The sequence below is a fragment of the Lynx canadensis genome, chromosome C2 (genome assembly GCF_007474595.2).
Source record: "Lynx canadensis isolate LIC74 chromosome C2, mLynCan4.pri.v2, whole genome shotgun sequence".
Taxonomy (NCBI): domain Eukaryota; kingdom Metazoa; phylum Chordata; class Mammalia; order Carnivora; family Felidae; genus Lynx; species Lynx canadensis.
This window is the reverse complement of record NC_044311.2, coordinates 42808241-42820429: the sequence shown is the minus strand read 5'-3', so window position 1 is coordinate 42820429 and position 12189 is coordinate 42808241. Positions and strand designations below refer to the sequence as shown.

The following is a 12189-nucleotide window of genomic DNA, read 5'->3' as shown; positions in this document are numbered from 1 at the left end:
TATACGGAACTCATGAAATGTAAGGAGTTATTTGTGTTCTAAAACCATGTACGTTTGCAAGGGCTTGCATTTAGCCTTAATTATCATACAAGGCTGACATGTAAATTCTAAGGTGGCAGAAGGTTGGATAAAGAAGATAAACTGTATATCTACGTTTCCCCAGCACAAAACTTACTCAGCGTTATGGACTGAAAGTTTATGGTCCCTCAAAATTCATCTGTTGAAATCCTAAGAGTGCGTGTATTAAGAGGTGGGGCCTTAGGGACATAATTAGGTCATGAGGGTAGAACCCTCATGAATGGGATTAGCGCCCCGATAAAAGAGACCCCAGCAAGCTCCCTTGCCCCTCCTGTCATGTGAGGAGGTAGCATGAAGACGGTCATCTGTGAACCAGAGAGTGGGCTCCCACCAGACACGGAATCTGATAGCACCCGGATCTTGAGCTTCCTACTCTCCAGAACTGTGAGAAATGTTTGTTATTTATAAGCCACCAGTATATGATATTCTGTTACAGCAGTCTGAACTGACCAGGATGTTTTAGTTCTTTAAAAGCAGATACAAGAGAGTGGGGGGCGGGGGGGGTGCAATCGGAAGAAACTTTGAGGAAAATTTCTGAGAGAAAGCCAAAGAAACAATAGCCAAAAATATCTACACAAGACAGCTGTGGAGGTGGAAGTGGCTCAGGCTTTGAAAACCTATATTCATCACAACAGTGAGCAGGCATCAGCCCTAGTGGAATCTCAGGTATTAGTTGGAAATAATTAATTGCAATTCGGAGTAGCCAGGTTGCATGACCAATTTACAGGTGTTCCCTAAAGAACTGTTAGAGCAATGGGGAGGAAATAATCAGAGAAATAAGATTTTTCATTACCAAAGAAATGAATCTCAAAGTAGAAATGACCTACATGCTAAATTTTTAAAAACTAATTTGAACATCTTGCTTGTAGTTTTTCCTCAAAAGTATAAAATCAAAATCCACTTGCTGCTTTGAGCCCAAAGCAGATATCTACAAAGAAAAAGTAAACTATATCTGCATCTCCCCACCCCAATAACACCTGTGTTAGCTACTGTTAACATGATGTATTCTTTCGTTTTCTCTATGCTCACTTCAAAAAGCATGCACATACCAACCTGGAGAGCAAATTTCCTAATTTTTTAGACAAAAATGGGATCGCAATATGCCACATTTTCCTGTGATTTTTCTTTTTTAGTATTATCTGAACATCCCTCTGGATCCATTGATAGTGCTATAAGGATGATGTTCATTCTGCATAAAATATTCTTTTCCATTCTCTTCATGAGGCTTTCTAAGTTTGTTCAGGTCTTAGTTTATTTCCTTATCTATCATTTTCTATCATATCACCCTGTTTTATTTTATTCTTAGTATGTAATCACTCTCTGAAATTAGCTTATTTATTTATTTACTTTTTTCTTTCTCAACCTCAGTAGTACATGTGTTATAAAAGACATACTTTCCTGTAGAATTTGCTTTAATATCGACACTTAAAACAGGATGTGAACGCTGTAGGTATATGTTAAATGTTTGTTGAATGAATAATGAATAAGCTTATTCCTTTTTTATGGTTGCATAGCATTTCCCAGCATGAGTATACCTTAATTTATTCAACCTGTCTCCTATTAATTGACAATATAGTTTGCTGATTTATTTTTGCCACTTATAAAATGCTACAATAAACATTTCTGTACATATTTCCTTGTATATCTGTGGTTTTATTTTTATTTGATAGATTCCCCAACCTGATATTACTTGGTTAAAGAATGTATGTGTATGTGTGTGTATAATTTTAATAGATATTACATATATCTATTAAACACATATGTGTCTATATATAATTTTAATAGAAACTATTAATTCTGTTGCAAAGGGGTCATAGAATTTCATACTTCTGCATGTATGTATAAGAATTCTCACTTCCCCACATTCTCATCAGCACTGGACACTATATATTAAACAGACACACACACAGACATTTTTTTTTTTTTTTTTTTTTTTTTTTTTTTTTAATTTTTTTTTTTTTTTTTCAACGTTTATTTATTTTTGGGACAGAGAGAGACAGAGCATGAATGGGGGAGGGGCAGAGAGAGAGGGAGACACAGAATCAGAAACAGGCTCCAGGCTCCGAGCCATCAGCCCAGAGCCTGACGCGGGGCTCGAACTCACGGACCGCGAGATCGTGACCTGGCTGAAGTCGGACGCTTAACCGACTGCGCCACCCAGGCGCCCCTCACACAGACATTTTGGATGAATGCATGGACTAAAATATCTACCCTATCACTGCTGATTCCATTTCCATTTTCCTACTACTGGTGAAATTAAACATCTTTTCATATGTTAATATCTATCTTCCATTGACATTCCCTGCTCTGTAAATTGATGGTTTATATTTATGGGCTTTTATGTACTTATCAATTTACTTGTTATTGCAATATATATATTACAAATATTTACTCTCAGCCTTACATGTTCTTAGGCTTTGTTTATGGTAATTTTTCCATGTAGAAAGTTCAAATTACTTTGTAATCAAATCCCTTAATCTTCTCCTATAAAGTTTCCTTTATTGCTTCTGAATGTCTTCCCCACCACATGGTTATACAAATAGTTTCCTAATTGGTTTGTAAATATGGAGTGTGTTTTACATTTCTGTCTTTAACCTACCTAGAATTTATTTTGAAAATAGTATAACAAAATAATCTATTTTTATGCAGGTGGGTAGCTACTTATGTCAAATGTATTTATTAACTAGAATGAAATACCGTCTTTATTGTATATTAAGTTCTACCTATTTTGGATCTTTAGTCAATCCCATTAATTTATTGTCTATTCTTGTTTCAGTAGTTTTCCTAGGTATACAATTTTGATTACTGAAGTTTTGCAGTATATTTTAAATCTGGTTGGATAGGTCCTTCCTCATTAGTCTTCTATTTTTTTAAATGTTGGGCAATTTTCTACTGAAATTTGAACATAGATTTAACCTTAGTTAGTAGGGATTCTGATAGACTTAAAACTAATTTTATATAATCATTTGAAAGATTGACATTTTAATGATATTGATTTGATGCTGTGGTCGGCTTCCCATCATTTATTACTCCTCATCGTATGCACATGGTATGAACTCTAATTTGAATTCAGTCATTCACATGTTGCCCACATTCCATCAGCTTGGAGAGATGCTGAATCCCTCTGTGTCTCTAGGATAGGGGTGTGTGGTACACAGTAATCAGCATTATCCCATCTCCTGGCCCATATTTATGGATAGTCCTGGGACCCATACTGGGCAATGAGGCACAAGAAGAAAGTACTTGTGGGCTTCTGAGAAAGAAATCTTATTTCTATAAAGGAGCTCCCATATGTAATCTACTCTTTGTTTCTTCCTCAAGTCAGTGAGGAAATCTGCAGCCCCAGCACTGTTGGCAGTGCCTGGCCATCCCCAAAGAAAGCAGAGCGAGGATGAAACTGACCAGACAAAGGCAGAACAAAGAAGCAAAAGGATACACTGAGCCACAGTGTATCCAACTCTAAACTTCCAGTTTGTAAACTAATCAATCCCCTTTACTTGTGCTTCATAGACTTTAGTGTAAATTAAGAGTCATCTGGAAGGCCTAAAACATAGATTCCTGGGCCCTGCCTCCCAAGATTCTAAATCAGTAGTTCTGAGGTAAACCTTGAGAATTTGCACTCCTAACAAGGTCCCAAGTGATGCTAATAATGCATCATGCTCACTGGCCACATTTTGAGAAGCAGTACCTTGCACTGTTGCAGCCAGTTAAGAGTTTCATTTCCTCTGATTTGTAAGCAAACACATCCTAACTGATACACCATCTAGGAGTGCTTTAGGCTCTGTTATGGTCAGGTTCCTTGTTCATCAATAAAATTTGTTTTTTTATGTACTCATTTATTTACTTATGAAATTGTATACTTTCCTTCATCTAGGTCCCTTTGCCTTCATGGTTAATTTATTACGTGGGTTAAGTTAGAGGTTTTGTCAACTAACATAAGGACTATTTTAGTGCCCCTAACCAGTGAGGGATATGTTCCAAGACCCCCACTGGATGCCTGAAACTGCAGATGGGACCGAACCCCATCTAGATTATGTTTTTCTCTATGCATCCCTAAGATAAACTTTAATTTAGAAATTAGGCACGGTAAGAGATTAACAACAACAACTAATAATAAAATAGAACAATTATAACAATATATTGTAATGAAAGTTATGTGAATGTGGTCTGTTCTGCTCTCTCTCCCAATATCTTCTTGTTCCATACTCCCCCTTCTTCTTGTGATGATGTTAGATCATAAAATGCCTACTTGATGAGATGAAGTGATGTGAATGGTATAAGCATTGGACTACCACTAGGCTGTTATTGACCTTCTGATGATATGAGAGAAAGATCATCTGCTTCCAGACCACCATTGACCATGGGTAACTGAAATCTCATAAAGTGAAACCACAGATTAGGGGAAACTTCTGTATAAGTATTTTTTTAACCCGGGTGTAAAACTATTGTGTAGGCATGCACGTAATATGTAAATATAGTTTTGGGACATATATTAGTGTTCAGACAATTTCCTAAGATGATGCTAAGAGATTATTTGCATTATAATTTCTTTGGTTTTTAAGAGTAAAATCTTCAAATTCAAGATCCTGGCAGAAACCAGTCAGCACACTCTAAATTTTTCATTGATGAAAATTTAATGGACTATATACAGAGGACTTAACAGGTTTAAAGGAACATGATTGAGATGGGGATACAGTCAAGTGAAAGATCAAAATAAATATTTCTCATATTAGTACCATGAATACTGAAAAAATTGAGAATGTATATTAGCAAACCAAGTAATGACCCTCAAAAGAGAAAATATTGGAAAAAGATGGTTAAAGAAAAATAATTTCATAAAATGAATAACTGAATCAAAGTAATTGAGGATACCATTTAAAAATAATATTCTCATGGGGTACCTGGGTGGCTCAGTCAGTTAAGCATCTGAATTCTGCTCGGGTCATGATCTTGCGGTTCATGGGTTTGAGCCCTGTTTTGGGCTCTGTGCCAACAGCTCGGAGCCTGGAGCCTGCTTGGGATCCTGTGTCTCCCTCTCCCTGCCCCTCCCTCCCCCGCTCACAGTCTGTCGCTCTCTCTCAAAAATAAAAATAAGCATTAAAAAATAAAAAAATAATTATATTCTCATAGTATTCCTTACAATATTTCAAATTATCATAACATTTAGTGGTGACAAGTGAGGAGGATGAAGAAAGGTAAGCCAGGCTCCCATTTATGGTAGGAAATAAATTAATATGGTTAAATCTAAATAACACCAGAAAAATGAATTGAGATATGTATGTTAAGATTTTAAGGATATACACTGGGCAGAGGGAAACAGGATTTACAACTTCAACCCACAAATGAGAAAAAGAAAAAGAAACAAGTATGCTTGATGGATCAAGTTAAAAGAAGATAAGGAAAACACAACAACAGAGCAGAAGAGTATTGGTGATACACAATATGGTAAGGAAAAATTCAGGCATTGGAATTCACATATACACAAATGGATTAAATTCTCCCAGTCAAGGTTTAAAAAAAGTAATTGTAAGTTTTTTTTTAAAAAAAGATAAGTATCTAAAAAGTAATGTAGTAGGCTAAAAATTAATTGATGGTAATTAAGTACTAAGAAAATACACACTCAAAGAGAGCAATTATCCCAATATTGAGATTGGACAAAAGAGAATTCTATTAAAAAGGAAAAGGAGAGAGCTTTGCGCAGTGGCAGTATCGTAGCCAATGAGGTTTATCCGAGGCGCGATTATTGCTAATTGAAAACTTTTGTATTGAGGAGGGCACCTTTTGGGATGAGCACTGGGTGTTGTATGGAAACCAATTTGTCAATAAATTTCATATATATAAAAAAAAAAAAAGGAAAAGGAGATATATTGAATGTGATAAACTTAGAGGACCATTAAAAATACAACGGTCATGAAACTGACACATGGCTTTGGAAAACAATAAAGTGTAAACTGGTTCAAAAACCTAGAGAAATTGACAATTTCACAGTCGTAGTGGGAAAAATCAACTGATTAGGTGACTAAAAATTGAGAAAGATATAAATCAAAGGTGGCAAACATTTTCTGCAAAAGGCCAGGTAGGAAATACTTTAGACCTTGGGTTAGGTGGCTTTTGTTCTACAACCCAGCTTTGCTGTTGTAATGTGAAAGCAGACAAAAATAGTACATAAATGAATGAGCTTGGTTGTGTTCCAATAAAATTTTATTTACAGCTGTAGGGGAGGAAAAATAATTTCCTCTCCATCCTTCTGAGTTCTTGGCCAAGACCACTGTAATAACATTGATTATTACAATGTTATTATTATTACAATGTTATTATTATTACAATGTTATTAAAAAACATTGATTAACAAGAGCAAAACTAACAGAAGCTTATTAACGTGTATAGCTCATGAATACATCAGAGATCCTGGGGAAAAGTGAGTAATTTTCACAGAGGTGGCTTAGAATTCAGGATGAAATGCCATTTTAATAAGGACAGGGGAGGAGTGATGCAAGCCTTCTAGGGAAGAGTAAATGATGCTTAAGAGAGAATAGATGGGAGGTGTGAAAGTTTGTGACAAAGTTTGTCTGGGCTGGATGTCAACTTCTGGTCTCCTCTCCTGGGGGAAGAGTCAATCTTCCCTGATTGATGAAACTCCTGGGGGAGGGAATCTATGACAATCCAGTTCCTTTTGGAGGACTTATCTTTAATAAATAAGGGGAGTATAGTGAAAACCTCTCCCTGCATATACTACTTTTTAAGTGCCTACTGCTGAAAAATAATCAGTATATCAAACTGCGTATTTTGGGGTGGCATTTCCTGAACTTCTACAGTCATATTTTGGGGTAGCACATTCTGCTATCCTTCACAAGTCCAGGTGACAGATAAGATTTGGCCTATGATTATGGTTTGCCAACCTATGATAGAAATTATTTGAATAGCATGACGAGGTAATTGATCTACAAATGTATAAGGCAACCACTGAAGAAGTGAGACTCATGAGATACACTTAGGCAGTAACTACTTCCATCCCAAACCACCACTCTGTGGGGCTAGTCTTTCCTTTACTTGGGGTAAAATCTATTATTTTTCTAATCACTCTTGGAAACTAAGAAGTTCTTCGGTCACTTTGAATCATAATGCACATTTGATTCAGTAACTCAATGTCTAGTCCCCTGTCGTAGTTGAAACCGAGCGCTTGATTTAATTTGCGCTTCTGCCTCCTCTCCGCTTGTCTGCTGTCTTGACGGGAAGCGTGCAGTGGGGCAGCAGGGAGCATGGTTGACTTCTGCAGTATGTTCCTAGCTTGAGATTCTATTCCTTTTCCCTCCTACTCACTGGGTTCCTCCAGTGTGGAAACAGGGATGAGAGGAAAATTAGGGGACAGAAAAAGGCTTTCTTGGCCTGGAAGATATTGAATCTCATTCTTTCTTTCATAGATCTTGCACAAGTTCTTCTGGAGACAGCCAATCACTGGGTCCCTTGATAAAATTAAAAGCATATCCTCTTGTGGGTGACGTTTGATCCAGTCTTTGGTCCTGTTAGGCTTCACCTCACCCAAATCCCAGATAGCCATCTTGAGCTATTCCTAAAATGACCCCATCTGATTTATTTTCCTATGATCCATACCTGGTCTTTGGGTATAAAGAATGTGAGTGCATGAATTATGATACTGAATTCCAGTCCCAGCCACAGTACGTTGTCTGCACCAACGAATGAAGATTGTTTCACTAGTATATCTATAAAAGCTATGGCAATATGGGTGTGAGTAGCAGAAAGAAAGTACATGTACTAATAATATCTAGGATTAGTTTACATATAGCCAATCATAACATGGGTCTGAAGAGGAACCACACTCTTACGGGAACCAATTACAGAAAAGGAGTTCCTTGCCACAGATGTAAATAATGCATCTTATGGTTCAAAGGCACTTTTCTCTCACCTCAGGGCCCCAGTTGTTCCTGCGCTTTCCCAGCACTTGAGTAATCTGAATAGACAAATGCCGGCCAGATTCTGACTACCAAGAGCCATTGTATGGGACCCAACCCACAGTGATGGCCTAGACTGCTGCTGGGGAGAGAAGCCCTCCACTAAGGGATAAAGGGACTTTTACCAAAGTACTACCCAAAGTAATATGCATGTACTATGTGCATTAACAGGAAGGCTTAATTTGAATTGCTTGAATAATTTTGCGTTAATATCTTTTTAGGTTTCTAATCCCATAGCAAACGTAAGTGGTTTGGAAAGGTTGCCTTTAATCAGTTTTCACATGAATGACTGTCAATGGAGTGAATGTCACCACTCCCCACACATGCAGCTTTAACTATGAGACATGCGCACCTTTAGCCCTCTGTCAGGGAATTTCTCTTCCCATCCACTTGCAATCTACTCTGATGAGATAAGGAGCTTCACACAATTTGCATTCTTTAAATTTCTCAGGAATGTGTCTGATATTGTAGGGAACACATACCAAGCTGTCTGGGTGGTCTCAGTAAAGTCTCTTCCACACTAGACTAGGTAAATTTGAAGCATTTCTCATCCTTCCACAGAGGGATGGGTGATACTCAATATCCATCAACAGTTCTCTCCAGGAAAAGCCCCCCTCCCCCCCATCTCTCTTTATTAACTTATCTCTGGCTGAAGTATGAGTCTGCAGTTTACATGAGCTCAACTTTTGGTGGGCAAGAATTGCAAAGCTGATTTCAGGCCTTTCTTGGCAGGATTTATATACCTTGATAGAGCCCCTCACCGTAGAATGGGAGAATACTTGCCACTCAGTTTTTGTGACCTCAGCCAGACCTGAGGTAGAAAGAGTTCCAACATAGCATCCTCTTACACAGAAATTTTTCAGTAGCCATGGAAATTTCATTTAAAAAATTTTTTTTAATGTTTTTATTTATTTTTGAGACAGAGAGAGACAGAGTGTGAGCAGGGGAAAGGCAGAGAGAAGGGGAGATACAGAATCTGAAGCAGGCTCCAGGTTCTGAGCTGACAGCACAGAGCCCAATGCAGGGCTTGAACTCAGGGACTGTGAGATCATGACCTGAGCTGAAATCGGACACTTAACCGACTGAGCCACCCAGGCGCCCCTGGAAATTTCATTTAGAAAGACCATGTAATCTTTTACACAAGGGAGATCTCAGTAAGGACCCCGAATCAGAAATCAGAAATCACTCAGGGTACATTGAAGGCAATAAACTGTGAAAATAAAGGCAAAAATTTATTTAGACATCATGAAGACTTCTCTAAGCAACCCTAGGTTAACTTGGGAGATCAAAGCTAAAATTAAATTATAAATAGAAATGAGCAATGAGAGTACTACTTGGCTCATCGTGTGAATATAACTGAAATGCTACACAGAAGAAAATACTTAGCCCATTTATTAGAAAACAAACAAAACTGAAAATAAGGGTAAAGACGCTCTGAGATGGAAAATGAAAGACAGGTATGGCTGTTGAAATGTACAGTCCAGTTACTCCTGCACACAGTTGGTTGTCATAGCAACAACTGAGATTAAAAAAAAAAAAAGGTGGATTAAGAGGACATGATATTGGATGCCCAAGGAGTTGAGACTAACTAAGCAAGATTAGGAGGAAGTATTGATCTTTTTAAACATCCAGTGGGATAAAGTGCCCTGAGAATTGCTAAATTTGGTCAGTATTTTCTCCTATTCCCATCTTGGAGCTACCGCACGGTTGAAAACAAAACACAACATACAAAAGGGAGCTTGTGATTGTATAAAATGGAATTAAATTGGTTTAAGTAAAGGGCCAAACAGATTGCAGTTAAATGAAGTGTTGGTATCTACAGTTAAGTAATTCCATCCTAATTCATTTGGTCGTAATAAAACATTTAAGCATACACATTATGGATATAAGGTCACCCACTGTTTTGAGTCTCCCAAAAAGAAGCTCATAGCTAAGTTGTAAATTAATTTAAAGGGTTTTATAAAATTGTAAATGTTTTGCTGAGCCTTTAGAAATGTTCCATGGGAAATTACTAGGAATGCAATAAAAATATTTTTAACAAGCTTAAACCAGCAATTTAAATTTTTCTAACACGAAAGATGATTATTTTTCAAAATAGGCTCAGCATCAGAATTTTTTTAAGATTTAAATTCGTTTAAAGAAATAAAAATAAAATAACATGAAGATATTGTTGCTTTTCTCTATTTTACCCTTAGTAAAAAATTTCAAAAGATTCAAGAAAACAAAATCAATGTATACTCCTTTGAGAAGGTCAACCTGAGTTTTGAGTTTTTAAAAGATGTTTAGGTCTATTTCATGTTGATTTTAATTGTATTCTATTTTAAAATATCTAGTCAGATCAGACTCTACTCAGTTTTTGATTACTGTTTTTATGAATTCTTTCCAAATACATCATTGATTGTGATAACAATACAATGCAAAGAAATCAGTCTCATCCTAACGAAGAATCAAAACATAAATATACTTTGTAATTATACACAAATGTAATACATAATTTAATTAATAATAAATGGAGTAGTTTGCCTTTTTTCTTCTCCCCAGATTGGAAGTGCAAGGAAAGGAGAAATCAATTCTGCTAGAGGAAAAGAGGGTCAGAAAGACCTCATAGGGAGACAAACCATAAGAAACTCTTATATACAGAGAACAAACTGAGGGTTGCTGGAGGGGAAGTGGGAGGGGGGAATGGGCATGAAGGAGGGCACTTGTTGGGATGAGCACTGGGTGTTATATAAGTGATGAATCACTAAATTCTATTCCCAAAATCATTATTACACTATATGTTAACTAACTTGGATTTAACTTGAGAAGAAAGAAAGAAAGAAAGAAAGAAAGAAAGAGGAAAGAAAGAGAGAGAGACATCATAGAATGCGTAAGTCTTGAAATACAGTGGCATTTACCAGGTGGGTAACAACACTGTGTGCACGTGTGACCCTTTTTACTAGCTCTATTGCCTCAAGTTAAAGAGGGAAGATTACGGTTATGGACACCGAACAACTATGCATTATGTGGAGTAAATTACTTCGGGCATGCATGTCTCTTGACCTCTCAGAGATGACCCTTATGTCTAGTGCAGCATCACAGGAGGGAATAGTTTTCTCTAGAATGTGTTAAATGTTGATTCATGCAGACAGGTTCTGCTGGCATTGTGTTGCGGTTGTACAGTTGTTTACTCATTACTCTAATTGCTACCATACCACCTCCATTGAAACTAGCCGTCAATTAACAGTGCTTTTAACCTTGTCAGGAAAGGATAGATAGCGTCACACAAGAACAATTTTAAAAGCAATGACAAGAGTGGAAGAGGAGATAGAAACTAGAAAAACTATAATAAGATGTTTTACAGGGCAAGAGGACAACATTTATTTGAAATTTTAATAAAATACAGAATATCTACCCCAAAGCAGGTTCTGAATAATTGATCAAAATGAAACTTATTCCTCACAATTTATCATACTTTTTTAAAAAGACACATAATTAAAAATTCCAGATGACTAGAGAAATTACTTTTAATGAATTCCAACAAAAGACTTATGAATATGTTTTTTATGCTCCACGGCTTTACCTATACTCACTTCCCTACAATGTTCCTTCTTGGATGTAATTGTGGCTAATCTGGGTTTTGTTTTAATATTTCTTGCTAAACATCTGCATCTTTTTCTCTCTTTTTAAAAAATTGTCTGACATCAAAGCATTTTTACGCATACTGAGAACCTTCATCAACTGCTGTTTGTTTCTCTTTGGGAACATCCCCAATCCCCCTGAACCTAGGCAACCTTAGCAGGATATATTCCCCTTCCCATGTTCTCCTATTTTATTTCCAGCGGTGTCTGATGTAAAACAGATTTTAAAGTTCATAATAGAACGGAGGTCAACATGAAAGACTCTAGGATCCTGGCCTTTGGTTTTGCTTCTGGTCTTTATTATTACAACAAATAGTTAGTTGAACTATTATTTTCCATGTCATAGAAACACATTGAAATGACACCCTTTTCTTTTTAATCCTAGATGAGGATTTTCAAAGGAATCTCAAATATGTAAGAACAGGTATAAGGAAAAAAATATAACAGTAAGAAAGTAATCAAAATGAACTGTGACAGTCTAAAAGTTTCTAAATCTGGGAAGCAACAAGTGTACCGTCTAA

The 12189-nt window shown here is 36.7% G+C and overlaps 1 non-coding gene across 1 annotated transcript; it reads left to right on the top strand.

Annotated features, from left to right (window-relative positions):
• Positions 1-5767: 5767 nt before the first annotated feature.
• LOC115524421 lies at positions 5768-5915 on the top strand. Its single transcript, XR_003972102.1, has one exon. It is a non-coding gene; the product is annotated as a U4 spliceosomal RNA (small nuclear RNA).
• Positions 5916-12189: the final 6274 nt, after the last annotated feature.